The sequence below is a fragment of the Crinia signifera genome, chromosome 1 (assembly GCF_055691185.1).
Source record: "Crinia signifera chromosome 1, ASM5569118v1, whole genome shotgun sequence".
Lineage (NCBI taxonomy): Eukaryota > Metazoa > Chordata > Amphibia > Anura > Myobatrachidae > Crinia > Crinia signifera.
Window position 1 is genome coordinate 161,705,663 of NC_139217.1, and position 21,433 is coordinate 161,727,095.

The window sequence follows — 21,433 nt, forward strand, 5'->3', positions numbered from 1 at the left end:
ATCTGTCACTCCAGCAGCTCACTGTCCATGTCCCTCAGCAGCTCCATGCCCTGTGTCCCTCCAGCACCTTCCCCACCTCTGAATCCCTCCAGCCCCCTCTCACACTGTCTTCAGCAAGCACAGAGCCTGCTGTTAGTGGTCCTTCTTCACTTCTGCAGTGGTGACGGTATGATATCACATACACCGTGCCAGAAGAAGCCGCCGCTGGCACAGGCTTTTCTGTTGGAATTACTGTTCAGGGCTGTGATAGAGGTGGAACTCAGTTCCCCCTACCATTAGAGGTGGTGGAACTCAGTTCCACCCAGTTCCCCCTCACTTTAACCCCTGGTTAGAAGTAATGGTCTCACTGCACTGAGATCATGAGTTCAATTCCCACCCTAGCCCTATATGGAGCTTATATATTCTCCCCATGCTTGCATGAGCTTCCTCAAGATTACTAAGTTTTCTTCCACAATCCAAAAATATATGTTGGTAAGTGTATTGGTTCCCAACAAAATAAACCATAGCATTAATGTGTGTGTGTACATGTTGTAGGGAATATAGAGGTTGATTCTGGTTGACCCGCATGAACAGCCACCCCCTTCGCGCCCTGATTTCGTGGGCAAAATCATTCGATGGTCGCCCACTATTGAATGATTTATACAGTGCTCACAGATCTAAGAAATCTCTCTAGTGTTGCTGCCACCCCCGTCCGCACTGCTAGGTGGTAATGGGCCAGTGAATAAGCAATTTGCTGCGCCCGCTTGCACCAATTGGCTGTACACTTGTATGGAGCAGGGGGACACCCAGTGTTTTATGGGTGTCCCCAGGGCTATTTTTCAGTAGGCTCCAGCAGGAACTGAGGCCCTTATTCTAGTTCACTCTTTCTGACAAAATATTTCTTAGATGGACAAAACCATGTGCACTGCAGGTGAGGCAGGTGTTACTTGTGCAGAGATAATTTGATTTGGGTGGAGTTTTACACCTGCCTCACCTGCAGTGCACATGGTTTTGTCCATCTAAGAAATATTTTGTCACAAAGAGTGAACTAGAATAAGGGCCTCAGTTCCTGCTGGAGCCTGCAGAAAAATAGCCCTGGGTGTCCCCATGAAAATGCTGGAAGTTCTCCAGGGCATGCAGGTGGGATGATGTCGGCTGGGTGGGTGGATGACATCAGTGCTCGCCCCATCTTTGGTGGATTCTGGAAGGGGAGAGACATCATTAGATGTCGGTGATCATTGAATGTTTTCTCTCGACTTTGGCAACAGGTGAGGGGATGTATTCGCGTACATCCCCTTGCATGTTACCGAGGGGATTCAATGGCGTGTGTGTGTGTTGGGGGGGGGGGGGGGGGCGCGTTCGACCACACATTTGTATGGAGAAGGGAGTGGGGGGCAGACTGGGGGAGCTGTGGGGCATCTGGGGAGCTGCTGGGAGCAGCAAAGGGCGTCAAAGGGCTCCGACAGAATAGGGCACGCAAGTGTTTCTTGCACTTTTGTCGATTGGTGCGTGGCGGAGTTGTCAACTCTATCACCAGGAGCAGCTCCATTGAGAGCTGCTCCATCTGTACATAGAAATCTACTCTCATTATTTATTACACTTTGGGGTAATCCGGTATTATGTGAACTCTCTTCTGTCAGCAATGTCTATTCCAAACTCCAAAGACTCTCTAGTCTTGTTGCTGAATTATGTACAACATGCAACTTATAAAACAAGATTTTTGTACTTTTGCATAGTCAATTCCACTTACAGTATTATTTATTTATTATTTATTAACAGTTTCTTATATAGCGCACACAAATTACGCAGCGCTTTACAGAGCATAGTTATAATCAAAAACACATGACAAATTACAGTACAAGACAGTTTAGGACAAGTACATGGTTAATATGGATAGTTGCATCAGGACACAGGACACTGAAGCAATCATCAGGGTGGCAGTGGTTTATATATTCTAAGAAAGGCACAAGAGGAGAGAGGGCCCTGCTCGTGAGAGCTTACATTCTAAAGGGGAGGGTTAGACAGACAGGGGTGACACAGAAGGGAAAGAAGTGGGCATAAACAGTAGGTAAGGATAAGCGATAGTCAGGTTTTGTGCAGGAGGGTGGGAAGATGACAGCTTAGTCTTTGATATTTTAAGTCTAAAAAAGCGCTGGGTCATCCTAGAGTAGACAGCAGAGAGACAGTTGGAGATATGAGTGAGGATAGAGGGAGAGAGATCAGGAGAGGAGAGGTAGATTTCAGTGTTATCAGCATAGATGTGATAGTGGAAGTCGAGTGAGCACATAAGCTCACCCAGGCCCTTATTCTGATTGACGCGGACTTTACCGCATACTTTCGGTTCGCGTCTTTTCGGCGTCTGCGCATGCGTGGAGAACGCAACGCGCATGTGCCACGCCTTGACTCCGTACCTGTTCGGCCAAATCCCGTCCAAAACTGTTCCCCGCAATCAGTCGGGAAATATGGGCGTATTATGGGCGTCATGCGGAATGACACATGGGCGTAGTTTCAAAGTGGGCAAAACGGGGCGGAAACATGGGCGGACACGGGGGAGTACACTTATGTTGGGGGGCGTACATTCGGATACCACTCCGAATGCACGCGATCAAAAAGGGAAGAAATGTGCGGTGTCCACAAGTGTACTATTGCTTTGCGGACACCACTCGTTCATGCGGTAGGCGAACGTACGCCTAATGACTACAAGCATTAACACCTGAACCCAATAGAATCGACTCCTTTACTCATTACTCACTAATAGGACGCTTGTCAGTGCTTTAATTGAAACCATTGCACTTCAATTGCTGTAAGGGTTAATGTGTGCAATGCATGTGTTAGGCATGCTTGTAAGGATATATTGGCATCTAATTGATTCCAATTCCAAATAAGAAGTTTTTTATGAGGATAGGTAATTGAATAAGTGGGTCATGTGATGTATTGCAGAAGATACATAGTGGGTTGTTTGGCGTAAATACTCCGCTTACGTGCGGTAGCACCGCTTGCCTCCCGTTCGGATGCGGTATTCCCGAGCATACTCTGTAATACTCTGTAATACCGTGCAGAATCGGAGTGTTTCTCCCGCACACGCATGGTTTGTATGTCGTCCGTAAACACGCCCTGTTCTTAAAGAGTGAGTCCGTCCGAATGCGGAGGACCCGTGGGCGTTTCTACGGACGATGGCCGCACGCGGCAGAACACCGTGGCATGCGGACCGCTCCGTAAGAATGCGGGAATATCCGCACCAACCAGAATAAGGGCCCCAGAGAGGATGTATAGAGAAAGAGGACACCTACTATCAATGGAAGAGCAGGAGAGGTGAGGTCATAAGAGGTACAGCTGGTCATTTTCAAAACAGACAGTGCAAGTACCAGCTTTAACAGTGATAGTAAAAGTTGTTTGCAGATGTAAAATGCTGATGTTATGGTTGAATTGCCAGATTAAGCAGCCAGGAGTAGTATGTTGTGTGAATGAATTTAACTCACTCAAAGCAGACTTTGGTTTTCTCCGTTGTTGTTTTGTCCTTCAGTTTCACTTCGGTGTAATGCTGGTATAACACTGTAGTTATGAATCAGTTTTCCCACTTTAATAACGGCCCACTTCAATCTAGGCCCACAGATAAACTCTGGCCACAGCCGTATGCAATGACTACTTAAGTACTCTAACAATGCATGAGTTCTCAATTCCCAATAATTGGAATCCACTCACTCAGTCCCCACCCCCTACAACATATAGCAATAAAAGTGGCTTAGAAAAACAAAACTAGCATTCCAGGATACTATATATCACCTAGAATAAAAATAAATTCCTCCCTACACACAGGCTAGGTACTGTTGTAAAGTACACAGAGGAGATGTTCAGTGTTTTACCTAGTAGTACAAATCAATCCCACACAATAGATGTAATGCTCTGCAGTACAGAGGAGATGTTCAGTGTTTTACCTAGTAGTACAAATCAATCCCACACAATAGATGTAATGCTCTGCAGTACAGAGGAGATGTTCAGTGTTTTACCAAGTAGTACAAATCAATCCCACACAATAGATGTAATGCTCTGCAGTACAGAGCATTATGAGTGACAGTAGAGGACAAGGCTTTTCAAACCTGGAACGATGTACACTCTATACCTGTACAATATATACACTCACTAGGTGAATCATTTTCCCAGTTTGATTCTACGCTGCGTATATTACCATCGACTTATTTGCAAGAATTCTACTTGAAAATATTGAAATGCTGAGTGGAACGCTTGCTATTTTAAACCTCAGCAAGCTGGATGTCTGATAGTATGGTCGAGAAGATTCTGCCTTAATACACATGGAGACATATGGATTGGCATCTCCACACATTTTATATGTGTACTGTGCACGTTTTTAGATGTACAGTATGTTAACCTATTTTCAGGCTGGTGACCTCATTGTTTTCTGAGACAATGGTTAGTCAACATTGTGAGTTGAACTGTCACTGGGATATTGCTTAAATCTAATTAAGTTGTTTATGTAGATTTTTGGAAAGTTGAATTAGATATTAAAGCTCTCTTCTCTTGGCATTCATCCAGGATGTCACTTATCTTCCCTATTTGTTTTTATGTATGGGGGCCTTGACAGGGACCATTCAATAGTACAGTATGTTGACATAGTATCCTGGTAGTTGGTGATAAGGAATACAAACTGACTAGCTTTGGCCATAATGACTAATCCTGATATCTATCCTTAATGTTAATGAATTATGTTTTGTCCATCTCTAAATTTTAAGATTCTGTATTTAAATTGGTTGCTTTGTACCTTACCATGGGTCTGGTAATGGTCAAGGATTTGAGAAGTGCTTCATATTTTGCTTGGCATCGCACAATATCTTGGGGTAATATTTGATATTAAATTGCCATAGGCAGCTGTATACAATAATTACTGGACTGTCTCTAAAAAGTGCAGACAGCTCTACTACTCATAGCCTAGACTAGCAGAAAAATAAAGGGAATCAAGAGCATGGGGTTACGCCATACTGTCAATTACCAGTACTAGTCTATGCCAGGTTGGATTGCTGTCACTATAGCAGAAAACAAGCTGTGCTCTCCTGCAATAGTAAAAACCAGCGACAGACTATTTGGGACATGTAGTGTTTCAGGAAGACAAAGTAAAACAAAAACATTACATATACAGAATTCAAGTTATTGTATTAGAAATACAAATAGATACAGAACCTTCCTCGCCCAATGTATTGCTCACCATGTAGAGAGGTTCTAGTGCAGGCATGCCCAAATTCAGGCCCGGGGGCCAATTGTGGCCCGTGCTGTCATTTCAAGCGGCCCGCAGCCTCCAGCTGGAAGCGGGCAGAGCATTAGATGTGGGAAGCACAGGACACTAAAGGTGGGGCCCCGGCGAGTGCGCCTTTGCCTTGCTGTCTGCTGCAGTGAGGAGGTGCCAGCCGCCACAGTCAGATGTGTGCGTCCTACCCCTGCTTCTGAAATTGTATATCACCCTACTCCACAATCACAGTGACAGCAGTGTTTTGGAGAGGGGGTGCAGCAAGGGGGAAGCTTGCTCCTGTAACATGCAGAGCAGAGGAGCCCAAGCATCTCCTGTCCTTGCAGTGCCTGCTTTGCCTCTCCTTCTTCTGGCTCACACAAGGGACTGGGAAACATACAGAGAAGGGAAGGGCCAGAGTGGGGGACATACAGTGAAGGAGGGTCAGGCTGGGGGGAATTCAGTGAATGGAGGCAGTGATGGTCATTCAGAGAAGGGGGAGCAGGGGATGGCTGGGGGACATACAGTGAATGGGGGCAGAGTGGGGTACATAGTGAATGGGGGTCATACAGTGAATGGGAGTCATACAGTGAAGGAGGGTCAGGCTTGGGGACATACAATGAATGGAGGCACTGATGGACATTAAGAGAAGGGGGGCAGGCTGGAGGACAGAGTGAATGGGTGCAGAGTGGGGAACATACAGTGAATGGGGGACATACAGTGAAGAAGGGGCATGCTGGGGGACATACAGTGAAGGGGCAGGCTGGGGGACATAGAGTGAATAGGGGCAGAGTGGGAGACCATTCTGATGTGATTAATGATTCAAAGAATGTCAGGCTGAATGGTCAGCCCCCCCCACATTTACACTTCACCAAATCTGGCCCTCGTAAAAGTTTGGACACCCCTGTTTTAGTGGCTTCTCTTTTGTTCATGTAATCATCCAAGGATTGCCAATAGTAATATACAGTATGTGTGTTATATAAGACTGGATATATAAGACTGGCTTACTTGACCACATTTACTTTATAGTTCTACTACTCATAGACTAGACTAGCAGAAAAATCATGGGAATAAAGAGCATGCAGTTACTCCAGAATGGCAATTACCAATACTGAGGACTGGATTAAGGTCTGTGGGGGCCCTGGACAACAAAATTGTGGGCCCCCCAGTCTGGGACTGAGGCAGGTGGTAACTGGGCAGCGTGGGGTCAGGCAGCGGGGATCCGGGCAGCGCGACATCGGGGTCCGTGCATCACTGGGGAGGCAGTGGGGTCCCTGCTGCAGATGGGCAGTCAGCGGCGGGTACTCTTGGGTGAATGTGAACTAGTACCGGTATTTGAGGCACGGGAAGTGGCTGCTGAATGTACAACCATATTTTGAAAAGACTGGGCAGCCGTTTATTGGCTGAGAGAATTCTCTCAGCCAATCAGGGTCCTCCCATCTAATTGGCTGAGAGGATTCTCTCAGTCAATTAATGAGTGGCCAGTCTTTTCAAAATATGGTTTTACATTCAGCAGCCACTTCCCGTGCCGCCAATACCACTACTAGTTCCCATCTGCCGCAGAGACCCCGCTGCTGACTTCCCATTCACCACAGGACCCCGCCGCTGACTTCCCATCCGCCACAGGGACCCTGCCGCTGACTACCCAGCTGCCGCAGGGATCCCCTGCCCACCCCATCTGGCTCTTCTGCTTGCCACCCACCTGCCACAGCAGTGCTGGTGTCAGGATGTATTGCCAAAACTGTCAAAAATCTACTTTTAGTTTGTTTTTCAAACAGACTGAGCCAGACTATGTGAATTTCCCACTGTAAAATAATGAAGAAAATATGCAGCTTTTTAAGATGATAAGTGTATCTTCCTTGATAAGTGTATCTTTCACAATTTGGGTACATTATGAAAAGGGTGCATTTTACATGATATGTATAATTGAAGGCATCTTGAGATTCAGAGCCACCACAGGTCTGCAAGCCAGCCATGCCCCTGACCAATCACAGCACATGGGGGGGAAGGGCGGTAGACTATGCAGGCAGTGGCGTAGCAAGGTGCCACGGCGCCCTGAGCAAGGGCATGTTTTGTGACCCACGACCCGTGGTGAAAAGGGGCGTGGTCTAATGAAAAGGAGGCGTGGCATAACAAAAGGGGCATGGTATTACACATTACACCACACACCGTAATGCCCATTGCACATTTTAACGAACTTCATAATACCCATTACACATAAAGCCACATGCCGTAATGCCAATTACACATAAGGCCACACATGATGCCCATAACATACTATATAACAAACCGTAATGCCCATTACACATTGTGCCACACATCATGATGCCCATTACATACTATATAACACACTGTAATGCTCATTACATATTTGACACATAAGTGCCACTTACCTACATGTTCATTGCTAGGTGCTTCATGCTCGAAGCCAAGGGGCTTCATGCTTGATGCCAAGGGGGACTGAAATTGGTTGTTGCCAAGAGGGACTGAAATTGCTTGTTGCCAACACAGGCCTGAAATTGCTCTTTGCCAAGGGGATTGAAATTGCTCACTGCCAAGGGGGACTGAAATTACTCGTTGCCAGGAGCACCATTGGTGGCTACTGGACCTCAAGCACCTATTGGCTCGTGGTCCAGTGGGAGACTTTAAAAAAGCATTGGACAGAACTGCTTTGTGTCCTGACTCCTGCACCGCCTGACCGTGGCTCACACAGCTGATATTGCGAACCATGGCTGAGCAGCGCAGCAGTCAGGACACAGAAGTGTGTGAGCAGGCGGGGGAGTGAGCAGGTGAAAGTGTGGGCAAGCTGGGCAGGGCAGCGGGCAAGCTGGGGGGGGGCAGAGTTTGCGGTATACTGCTTCGGCGCACTCTGAACTTTCGGCTAAGCAGGGTGTCTGTCTGGAGCATCAGAAATATGTTCCAGCCGGCTCTGAAGCATAGATCCTGGCTGCAGCCAAATGCAGAAACCAGCTGGCATGCTCTGTGCAGTAGCACAATGAACACACCCTTAACCTTTTATTGTCAGCACTTAAGTTCACCTACATTAGCACTTTCCCACAGAGGTTCAAATGGAATTTGCAAAATGTATGTTATAATACAGATGAGACTTTTACTTTGAAGTGAAAGATAATTCAAGTCCCGTTCTGAGGAAACAAAGAACTGTCCAGTGCAAACATCTGCATAGCCACCATCATGGTCTATAGATTCATGTTTGTCACTTGGTTACAAAAGTAGGCTTGATACCCTAGAAAGCATAAAAGACAGTTACTAACTTTCACTATGGTATAGATTTTTACAGGAATGTGCGTGACTAATTTTCTTTCGGGATCAAAGTGTTTATGAAGCTCAAGCAAAAGAAAGATTGTACTCTGCGTAATAGATATTAAAACATGTTTTTGGTTCAGATGTGCTTTAAATGCAAAACCCTCAGAAAAGTTAACATATTTTTTCTGAGTTTATATTTAAACCCAACTTATGAAATGCAATGCGGAAAATGTAGAAACTTTTTCTTCCCTAAAGAGTTGGCTTTTATTAATGCTTTTCTCATTAGTATTGCAAAAATCAGGTTCAAATTAAGTTAAGCTGTCTTTTATATGCAGTTTTTGCTGCTGTCAAAATGATGGTAATTTGAATAAAATGTGAATTATAACTTGCATTTTATAGACCAAAGATGAAATTAATACACATATAAAATGTAGCCTTGTAACTCAAGATTTTTCGACATTGAAGCAGTAATTTATCTCATTGTACGAGTCTTATAACTGCAGGGGGATGGCAGTCAAGTTGAAGTTCCAAAAGCAGTTAAACTTCGTCTTATTAGCTGAGAAGCTATAGTCACAACACGTTACACGGGCTAATAAATTTATTTTTTGAGTAATGAAATTGTCATCAACCCATAGTTAATCGGAATTAGGTTATAATTGGAGCTCTTTGTGCATGAAGAATAAAAAGTGTTCCATTGTGCAGATTGACAGAATGCCATAATTTTTTAAACCAAATTTTCTAAGGAACTTAGTAATAAAAAAAGTAATAAAATAATATCTTTTAGCTCCTGGGACAAAGTCAACTACTTTCACCAGTCAACTGCAACACCAGTACTTGAATGTGGGTATAAGTTGATAGACTGAGAATCAATAGGATGAGTATGGGTCATTGGGTTGACCAACTCAAGGTCGACATGCATTTGGTCAACATAGTTTAGATCGACACCTGAAATAGGTTGACATGCCTAAGGTCAACATAAGCATTAGGTCGACATGGGTTTTCACTTTTTTGCACTGAATGTTGACATGGTTGACATGGACACCGTATCTGTACTGCACTTGCTATGCTTCAGGCATGGTGCCTCCCTGCGATTGGCACACTATTCTATTCTCCCTCCATGCCCAGGTGGATGGTAGGGCATAAAATACAGCATGTCTGCTAAGAAAAAATGGAAAAACCTTTTGACTGTTGACCAGCCATTGTCAACATAAGGCTTGTGTCCACATTCCATCCATGCCGTCCTTAGGCATGTTGACCTATTTCAGGGGTCGGCCTAAGCCATGTTGATCTTCAGTGGTCGAACTTACGTGTGTTGACCTAACGACCAAATTTAAGTAGGACGATACCATATGGATGGCAGTCAAAAAAGATTGACAGGTGCAAAAGGTTGACAAGATCAAAAACGTGACATTTAAAAATTGTACAAAAAGTCATGACAATTGTCAAAACACATATAGTCAACACCTTTTTCCCCCCATGTTTTTTTTTACTTTTGATTAATTTACTACCCAATTTACTGTAACCATCTAAAACCTTTAATTACCTTTCTTGAAGTGTGGCACATGATGTAAGCCTGCAAAGGTACATGTTTCTACTGTTTGGGTCATATCTGTATATGGTAAAACATACAAAATGACACTCAATAATTCAAAAAGCCTTGTTGACCTTTTTGTGTTGAACATTTTCATGTCAATCTTTTAACCCTGTCCTCCTTTTTTATGTCAATCTTTTGTACCTGTTGACCTATTGACTGTCGACCTTCTGTTGAACTATGAACCCCTTGAGTAATGGGTTTTGCTGGTGCAGGACAAACCTACCTGGGCAGGTTTGTCCTGCCCCAGCAAAACCCACCACAGAATGTAGGCCCCCCATCACCTCCACTCTGGAGTTTGCATTCCAGAGCTCCCCTGCCACTGTCCCAGCTGCCATTCTCAGCAGTGACCACAGGTGGCAGGCTCGGGGATGTTCATGGGTGGCTGAGTAGGACTCGGGCACCTGAACTCCTGAGTGCTCCAGAGTCCCCCCGAGCCGCCCTGAACATCCCCGAGCTGCTGTTAATTGCAGCTGGGAAAGCGGCAGGGCAGGGGAGCTCTGGTGTACGATCACCACAGCAAAGGTGATGGGGGAACAATGGAGGGGTCCTTTGAGGTGGTGTGCAAGTGGTGCACAGCTGGGGGCACCACTGGCGTGCACCAACTGTATAGTGGTATGCCCGAAAAATTTCCGGGATAGCCTGCTGCGGCAGTGCAGCTGAGCCCAGAAAATTTCCAGGCATACCACCCAAAAGGTTAATCCCCACCCCTTGAGTGCATCCACTCTAAAGTATACAGTATGTAGTACAAATTCATGCAAGATATCCCCATCAGTCACATTTACCAATAAATATATTTACTTTATGGCATTATTCCACATTCTGTTATCTCACTATGATGCATGGATCTTAGATTTACAGATAATTTACAATTGGGACCTTTAACAAGATCTTGTTGAATCTTTTAAAGCTATTTCTTTATTTCTAACCACAAAATAAAGCTTACTTATACTTCTTTATTTTCATAAATAGACAATCCATTTATCTCTACAATATTCCCATTTGCTTGACCACAACCAAGTCTACAGGAAAATCAATCTGAGAACTACAGTATGCAGATTTACCTGGAAATCATCTGCAAAAAAATTAGTAAACAAAATGTAATCCAGGTTATTCATAGCATTATTAAATGTTGTCTCCTAAACAACTGCTTGGTTTGTTTTGACCATGAACTTGGGGGGGTGGGGTTGAGAATGTCTTTATAGGATGTGCTCAGGGCCAGCTCTACCATTAGACAGCTTTAGTCTAGGGGCTCCAGAATAAGGAGGGCGATCCTTGGTCTATCACAGAATTAAGGATGACTCTGAGAGAGGCATCCGTGTTGAGCTTAATGCAAACGTTGAACTTCTACAATTCCACCTCCACAATTTGACCTAAGGTTCTGGAAAGTCAGGATAAGTGTGTGGGTGGTGGTGTGAGCAGTAAGATGAAGGTTTGCATAGGAAGGGCAAAAAACCTTGCACTGGCCATGGATATGTCCCTAATATGTTCTAAGGCTTTCATTACCTTATACAGACGTGCAACTGAAAGATGCAGAAAGTGCTACATAAAAAATGTTAAGCTATTTTCAGGATATTGGAGAGACTAAAAAGTTTTTTAGGTCTTTCATCTATTTAAGCATTTGCAGTAAGGAAATCGGCATCTGCAAGTTTCCTCTCCATGAGCAACTGCAGCAGTACTAGCTACAGATAGCAGTTGGCAGAACATACTGATGACTGATACAAGGAAACATTCCTACAATACCAGTTACAGAACAAAAGGTGGCAGTGTATTTTCAGCAATAACAACTGTACACTTTGCCATGGTTGATTAAATACTGATTAGGGGACCCATATGTAAGTAATCTATATTATTATTAATATTATAGGAGCACAGTTGGAATTTTGTTTGTTTGAATTTTTATAGACCTTGGCTTTGTCCCCCACAATTTTACATTCTCCAACACATCTACATAGACTTCTCTTGCCTCTCACTCTCTCTTCTCCAGTTTCAGCTTGCAACCCAATCTCTTAGATCTTAGCAGCTTTGACAATCAGAAGTGTCTCAGATAGCTTCCTCAAAAAATTAGTTCCCTCCTAATAACAACTTGCACTTTGTCAGTTCCATTATGTGGAGGACTTATTTAATTAAGGGCGGGATACAATAGGCTGATGCTGAGTGGATCCACAGTTAATATGTTGATCGTTTTGGGAATTTGCATGTAGGATGACATTGGTACCAATGAGAATGGGGAAGTCCACACCCTCCAGCCCTGTATCTCCTCCGATAATACATATGCATGAACTTACTTCACGCATTTGTACTAATGCAAATTAGTTCAGCAGGATAATATACTGCCACTATTAAATAGTTGAAATTATCTGTTGTAAATACTGCTTTTCTGAACCAATTCAATATTGAACTGCTCAAATATTGTATTTTAGTATCCTCCACCGCATTTTGTGGCAAGTGGGTTACTTAAATGTATAAGCCACTAATTTACTGCACAGTAAATTATGTATCGAACTGAGAATAGAATGTCACTTTCTGCTACTTTTACAAGAAAGTAGTACCTATAAGCTACCTGTTTTAAAGTTGTCAGTCATTTTGACTTAACTATCACTGTTTTATTTATCTAGTGTAAAAATTGGTTAATTTTTCTGCACACACCCTTCCATAGCCATAAAATCTACAGTATAAGCACAATCATAGTGCAAACATAACTGAGCATTATATGTTAGAATATAATATTACAATATTTATGAATTTCCATGGCATATATTTTAAATGTACAATTCTACTATTATCTGTCAATATTAGCATATGATGACAAACTGTATTACTCTTTATGCTGCTACATTTGTTTATAGTTCTTTAACTTTGTTGAGTTTTATAATCTTCTATTGTTAAAATGAGAACATGCAATGGATGAGGTGTTAAATGCAAAAATATCAGTTTAATTATTAAAGTGAAGCTGTTGAAAAACACATCTGTCGAATATTTAGGGAAGTCTGCCAACTTAAATCTGGATCAATGGAAGACCTTTACATAGATAATCATGTTACATTTCATGCATCTTAAAAATATGTGCAGTATGCTTTAACAACTTTGCTAATTAGTCATTTAACTAACTCAAAGCCAATATTCACCACCATCAACAGTCATTTGATAATCCATAAGCACTGTAAAGAAAATAATAACTTGGCATAATATTCACTTCACTTTATAAACCATGTTAAATGAATATGTATCAAAATAGCAAGGTTGAAAGGCACATCTGCCAGATTTAATTGAAAATGTGCATTTGTCTGAGCCAAAACACAGTCTTTTTTCAAGGAGTTTGTAGGCTTAAATATTACATTGTATCTCTTCAAATTAGCTAAGCATTTGTTTTAGTATGAACTCATAAAGAGTAATTATAGGGGTGATTATAAGTTATACTGGGGCAGATGTATTAAGCCGGGCGAAGAGATAAACTGGAGATAAAGTGGAAGGAGATAACGCACCAGCCAATCAGCTGTGTTTGAAATATGACAGTTGGGAGTTGATTGGCTGGTGCGTTAACTCCTTCCACTTTATCTCCAGTTTATCTCTTCGCACGGCTTAATACATCTGCCCCACTATGTCTTAAGAATCAGTTCAAGAAAAAATAAACAACTGTATTATTATATATAATACAGATCATCATAATAGTAGTAGGGGAAGCAGTAATAATAATTAATATTTCTATGCATGTGCACATTACCACAATACTTCATCTTACATTGAATATCAGTGAAATAGATACAGTAATGTTGTTCTCATGGTCTGTGAGAGAAAGGGAGGGTTAACTTCTGTGATCATATACCGTACAGTAATTGTACATAGACCTATTAGCAGGATTTCTTGGATATAGTGTCATTCTGCCATTCCCTGTGGAAAATGCTCCCTAACCCCTCATATTTGACAGTAATTACAGTTCAAACACAAAACATCATTGACTATAACGCCACATAATGTATTAACATCATTATAATACAAGATGATGTATTCACATTATTTGTTCAAGTCACATTGGGAGATACATATTTTTCCATGAAAAAGGAATTAAACAAAGAAAATTTTAGTTCTTTAACAGCAATATATGATTAAGGCATTATTCAGCCTTTTAGAAAACATTTAACCATGTTTGAAAATGCATAGTCATAGACTATAATAAAAGTGAAAATTGTCTACTCAGATGTTGAGAAAGATCTCATTAGATTTTAATTGTTACTCATTTAATTTATAGACATTTTTTTTTAAATACACTCTACCCTAAACATGACAGAGAAATTAGCAGTGCCCTCTGTATTCTAATGCCTTTCTGATACCCCCGACTGACTGATCTCCTGGGCAAAAATGTCCCTGCTGTAATCATTTTAAACGCAATTAGTGAAAATTATCATTTTTTTTAAATAAGGCTTAATAATAATAATAATAATAATAATAATAATAATGCTAAATAATGCTATTTTCGATATTGTGTAAGAGAAATTGATAATAGTGTTCTTTTCTCAGAAACCTTTACCTGAAAACGAATAATAATTCCAAGTGTTTATTTTTACTATAGCAACCAGTTGAGTGCAGTATTGTGTTCCTGTTTAATCTTTTGAGCAATATCTAGGATAAACTCACTTTTTATTGTTTAATATGTTGTATCTTTTATAAAAGGAGTCTTTAAAATAATTTATTTATTTCAAATAAACTACAGTTTAACAAAATAATAAAAATCCATTGTAATTTGATGTACAAGGAATCCTGAACAATGCGGTATTGTTTAAAAAAAAATATATGCAATGCTATTTTGTGTTTTTATGTTTTTACATGTCTAGCAAAAAATATATATATTTTTCTTATTGTATTTGTAGCTTGTTACAACTTTCAGAACTAGTTTACCAGGTTTTAAACAATAGCTGAAACTAGGTGACCAACAAATGTTCTAGAACAGGTTGCCATTTTTAGCTAAAAGTAATTGATGGCCAATAGGGACTGGCTTTTTGTCAGCTTCACTCTAGCAGACTAAGCCTGATGTGCTCTTCATTGCCTGCAGAGACACTACCTCTGCTAAGAGAGTAAATCGAAATGTGCTGTTCGTTTTGGACAAATGATTGATTCCTCAGTAATACTCCTAAGTGGAAGTTATATCGGTGTCCAAAAGCATAAAAGGATCAGATAGACACGGTCTTTAGCAATAATTGGGCCAGCCTGAATAAGGTGAACGTTGCTGCTTATGGGCCAAATGTGAATGTCATATTAGGTATTTGTTAAGTAGAAATAATCATAGCTTTGAATACATGACTTGTGTAGAACACAGGTTCTTACTTAGCTACAGTGCATGTCTCACAAACATCATGAGCAACCAAACTCCCAGTTAAATGATCTACCCTGACATTAATTGCTGCAGATGACACGTGAAATAAAGTGTCTGTAGAAATGTTATTTTGGCTTTTCAAGGTGAAGCAAGGTAAACTTGACATAGAAAAAATTATTTTCTGTTCTTTTATGGAAATATTATTTAGTTTCAGCAAAGAAATAGCTATAACTGCCCACCTCCTAAACATGCACACCACAGTTCAATACTTTAATGAAGTAGTATTAGATTATCTTAATGACAGATTCATACAAATCTTACTGAAGATTTTATGTTCTTTCAATGTTTTATTTTGTGTATGTTCAACTGAATTTGTTTTATTAGTGTTGAGCTTTACAGTGAGATAAAAGTGTAATATTGATATATAGTCATGTGGGATAAAACGGCAGTGCTTTTAATATACAGTAATTCTACAGTAACACACTGTATGCCCTGAGAACGAGTTAGGGGCAGGTGTAATGCACTCAGGCCATGGTCTGTCTGTTGGCCTAGAAGCAGCACATTACTTCCAGAGTTACAGTCATGCCCTCTAATTGGTGTGGCCAAATATCTTTAGTAATGCACCACTATTTTGTACATTATTTACACTGGGAGCCCATTATTTGCAGTAGAGATGTGCATATCTGGATTTACCCGGATCTCAAAACAGGATCTTATAGGCTTATTAGCATATAGCCAATAAGATCCCGTTTTGAGATCCGGGGAAATCCGGATCTGCACATCTCTAATTAGCAGTTAGGTATGGCCATGCTCCCACACACTTGGCCACGATCCGCTCAGAGTACTGAATCCCACATTTTCTGCAACTTTCTGTAGGCGAGCACTAGCTGTCACATAAAAGTAAATAGCTACCATATACAAGTCTATAATAGTGTGCATATAGTACTTATCGTTTAGTACTTGGCAATGTAAGTACAATTTATAGTGCAGTGACTTGGAGTTAGGTAGACCAAGATGTGCACCAGAAGTTGTAATTAGACCACTTGACATGATAAAACTACAATTAAATACAATGTTGGGTACTTATGTAATATCTGGACTCCCGTTTTTCTTATGAGACCACATCCCCTCGGGGGGCTCGCTGCGCTCACCACGCTTCGGGCACAGTGGCTCGCTGTGCTCGCCACACTATATAAAATCAACTCCATGTGTAGTTGGATAGTAGGGGCATGAAAAAATGGGGTGCATTTAACATGGGAGTCCAGATAATACATAAGTACCCAATGTTGCATATTAACTTTTCACATGTGTTAAATTTACACAGTTAGTGCTCTTACATAGTTACATAGTTACATAGTAGGTGAGGCTGAATAAAGACTTGCGTCCATCTAGTTCAACCTAAGTTTATAGTAGCTAATCCCTTGTTCTATAGTATGTTCTGATATTTTAAAGACATGTTCTGATATTTTAGTAAGTTTTAAAAATAAGGAGCATATTCAGAAAGACAAAAAACACTGAATGCCTCTTGAAATCTGGAATTGTATAATCCTAAAACCAAACTGCCTTTATTTCTGATGATACGTGTGAAAACAATGTTTACACGGAAGAGGACATACATAATATATTTTTCTTTTCTTTTTTTTTCTCCTAAACTACAGCACAAGACTGAGCCCTTAAGATGCCAACAATTTAGTTTGGCAAGCAATGGGAAATCAATACTAATGTGTACTTAAATCTGTAAGTATTGTGCTTATGTGCTACACAACCTCCTACAATTTTTTTTAGAAATGAAGAATAATTGAAACAATTAATCTAATTAGAACAGACAAACTGTAGGTTTGTGTTTGGCGAGACACCCATAAAGCCTATGCTTAACAGCTTTTTTTGTACCTACGTTGAGAGAATACATCTTTTAAAATCTCTTCTGCCAATTTTTATTTTCAATTCCAAGTTGTTTCTAAGTGGAGGGACTTACAGTTAATTCCGATCATTGGGATTTAAGAGCTGAAACCGATTATTATACATTGTTTTAATATGGTACTTATGACATTTCCCTGGGAAATGATGTAGGAAAATTATGTTAAATGTATACAGTACATTTTAAAAGTGATGGAATACATGATATGGTTGCTGTTCCATTTACAGTTTATGTTAGACCAGAGCATATGATGGACAGTTTTTTAATCAGATTCATCGGTGCCACAAAAACTGTATTATGGTTTCCATGGAACTAGCTATAATGTCCATGTATAGATGTTAAGTTTATAAGCAGGGCCTTTCTACCTTTATTACTATTGTTTTCAATTGTAAAGTGCCAAGGATATGCTTAGCTATATAATAAATTATGTAATAAATAATAAATATTGTTATATAAAGAATGTGGATCAAATTATGAATGTACACTGCAACCAATCCTATGTACATACTATACAGTATGTAGAGATATTTCTCTCAAGGATTTACAGTATATAGCCCATGCTCAGATTCAATCAGGCCTGTGAGCCACTCATTGGTACTGGAACAGGGATTAGTTAAATACATACAACAAAACACAACATTTTTTCATTATACAGTGTACATAATAACCGAAAACCTTTTCTCAGAGATATAATAAAGGCACTAATGATATGTATAAATTTTAAGCATCAAGTGCTTTACCAGTTTCCATTCACACTCTGGGGCAGATGTATGATCCGTCGATATGGGGGAGAAGGGTATCAGCGCACGTTATGTGCACTGATACCGCTTCTCCCCCATGTATGAAGCGGCCGGGATGCGGTAATGGACAGGGGCGCTATGCGCCCCTGCCCATATCGGCGTTGCTATCAAAATGATAGCAGGCCGAATGTATGAACGGTCAGCATCGCTGACCGTTCCGCACGAAGCCGGGTTTGGCTTCGCCAGCATCAGGCTGGCGAAGCCCTATCTAAACAGCAGGGACAGCGCTGTCCCTGCTGTTAAGTCTGGGCTGCGCTGGGGATCTCGCGTGAACAGCGAGATCCCGCGCATGCCCAGTGCGGCCGGCCGGGGGACAGGAGATAGCGCATCAGTATTAACTGATGCGCTATCTCCAGAAAGGGACATCGCCGGAGGGGGGAGTTAACGCTCCCCCGCTTCGGCAGACAAGATGTTAATACATCTTGTCGATGTCCCTTCCTGCTTCGCCTCGCTATTGAGGCGAAGCAGGAAGTATCATAGCGGCGCAATAAGCGCTGCTATGATACATCTGCCCCTATGAGCTAAGGGGAAGATTTATTATAGCGGCGCCTATCGCGCCGCTATAACAGTTCCTGCTTCGCCTCATTAGCGAGGCGAAGCCGGAGGGGACACCGACAAGATCTACTAAGATCTTGCCGCCGGAGTGGGGGAGCGCTAACTCCCCCCTCCGGCGATGTCCCTCCTGGAGACAGCGCATCAGTTAATACTGATGCGCCGTCTCCTTCACCCCCGGCCGGCTTACTGCGCATGCGCGGGATCTCGCTAGTCTCGCGAGATCCCAGCGCAGCTCAGCCCCAGCAGCAGGGACAGCGCTGTCCCTGCTGTTAGGTATAGGCATCGCCGTCTGCAGCTGGCGAAGTCGACAGCTGCAGGCAGCGGAACGGTCAGCGATGCTGACCGTTCATAAATCTGGCAGGAGGCAGGGGCACAGTGCAAAATATCGCCCCTGCGCTATGCCTCCTGCCCCACACCGCCGGCGTTAGAGTAAACGCTCGGCGGGTGTGATAGATCAGGGGAAGCGCTATCCCCTGCTATAACGCACGGGATAGCGCAGATTTCCCTGATCGACGTTTAATAAATCTACCCCTAAATTACCTAAGTGACATTTTTGTCTTTTCAGCAAACCGATGAGAATACTGACCAATTTTAGAATGTAAGTGAACAACTCAGTATCGATGCTTTAATTATTGTAAGTAATGAAACATTGGAATGACAGATTTGAAAATGAATCAAAACAATTAAAATTTATGTTAAAAATGCCCAGATAGTAATGTCCCAACTGACAGGGGTGTTTATACCCCACCACCTGAACAGAAGGAACCAGGAGGCAGAAACTAAGGACTAATATCAGTTTTTGAGGTACTGCAGAACCTACTCAGGCTTAGTTTCTTCTTTTGATGGATACACATCAAAGTGGTCTCTTATGTTGAAATGCATTGATGCATTGAGGACCTTCCTGTGATTGAGGAAAGTGGACCCTGTGTTGGCTCCGAGGCAGTGACATGTCATGAGTTGAGGCAAGTATACTACAGTATGTGCCAGAGTTTTGACTGTATAAAGTATATAAAAATACAAAGAATATATTATAAATAACTTTTATTGTATTATTCTAATAATTTTTAGAGTTAAAACTCTTGGGTAGAAAGTCTACAACAGGTGAGGCAGTGCCTCCCCTGCCTATATTTTCCGAGCATCTCAAAATTCACCAAATTTCCTACTGCTGCACAAGAGGAGCTGACATTCAACCTAAACTTGACTTCAGTGGCAGCACCTCCATCAACACCACCTTCCCAGCATACACCTACACCTCAGTTTAGACCTGAGCACACAGATAAGGGTGTTGGGGCAGAATTACTCACAAATTTGTTGGCTCAACAGGCAGCAGCACAGGTAGTCATGAATCAGCAGATCGATAACACCCAAACTTTGGCATATGATTCATACCCCATTTACCGAGCAACAAACCAGCTAGCAGTGCATGTGCACAATATTGATAATCACAATCTAGAGAACAGGAACATTACAATCCAATGTCAAAATAATGTAGATTCCTAAGTCTCATGGAGCCCTTGGTGATCAACCAAATTACAATCATCAGACTTATGGAGAGTCATGAAAGTGCCACTAGGGAGCACAACACAACACTTACTCACATTGTATAAAGCCGCAATTCTGCTGGGTCCCAGTCCTCAAGCAGACCACCCACACTCAGTACGCCTGTGAACTCTCCCCCTCGCAGGTCAACAAGGTCCAGAGGAGAGCAGCAGCAATCCAGTTCTTCAGCACGGGGCAGAGGTGGGAAGAAGTGGCTGCTTATCATGTGTCTCAGTATATGGTTTTATTACGAAATAAAAAATGTTGGTATCTGACAAATCATTGTTTATTAAAGTTGTTAATTGTAGAAATTGTGTTGTCTTTATTCATAAGTTTCTAAACACACATATGTTTCTAGATACTTTATTGCAGAAAATTTTATAATAGGTTCATTGTAAAAAAAGAAAAATATATATTTTCTAACAATCATTTAAACATGGTATTACTACCGCAACAAACAAACACATTACACAATTTCTTTAATTTGAAAACTATGGGAGACAATTTTTTACTGCAAAATGCTCATTTGATTGCTATCTGCCCTACAAATGACAAGTTACATCTAAAAGCAGGAACACAGCCAGGATTGTTTATCCTGTTCAAAGGCGAGTGCAAAACACAAGGGTAAAACTTTCAGTTCATTTATTTATCTTAACAAGCAAACTTACCTTCACAAATACTATATGGTTTCATCAGCTGACACTATAGCTGTCTGGTTATTTTGGTAATTAGGTTAAAGACAGATTTTTATACATTTAGTCACCAATTAAATTCTCTGCTATGACTACCTGCCTTACTGACCTCCCTTTTTCAGTACCCCAACTGCAGCAAGATGATACTAATTCCTCTACTTGCTGACTGTCCTCTCCTTCATTATGTGGCAGATTTAGTTGCAAACAGATGTTATGGAGAAGATAGCAGCAGTACACAATCTTAGACACCTTTGGGGCCACCCAACTTATCCAGACAGCGGAAGTGAGATATTAGAACGCCAAAACATCTTTCTGTAACTGATAGAGTAACCTGGTAATTGTGTTCAGCAGGGTTATCAGGCACTGACAGTTGAGTAAGGAGCCAATGCAAACATGAATAACCAGTTTCACCTGAAAAACATGAAGAGTGAATTTAGTAAGGTTTTTCAGGCCACTAACCCAGCAACCACCCATATGGCATTAATGCAGCCTCAAATTTATCATAGAGGGTGAACTGTCTGAGGATGTAGGCATCATGACATTAGCCA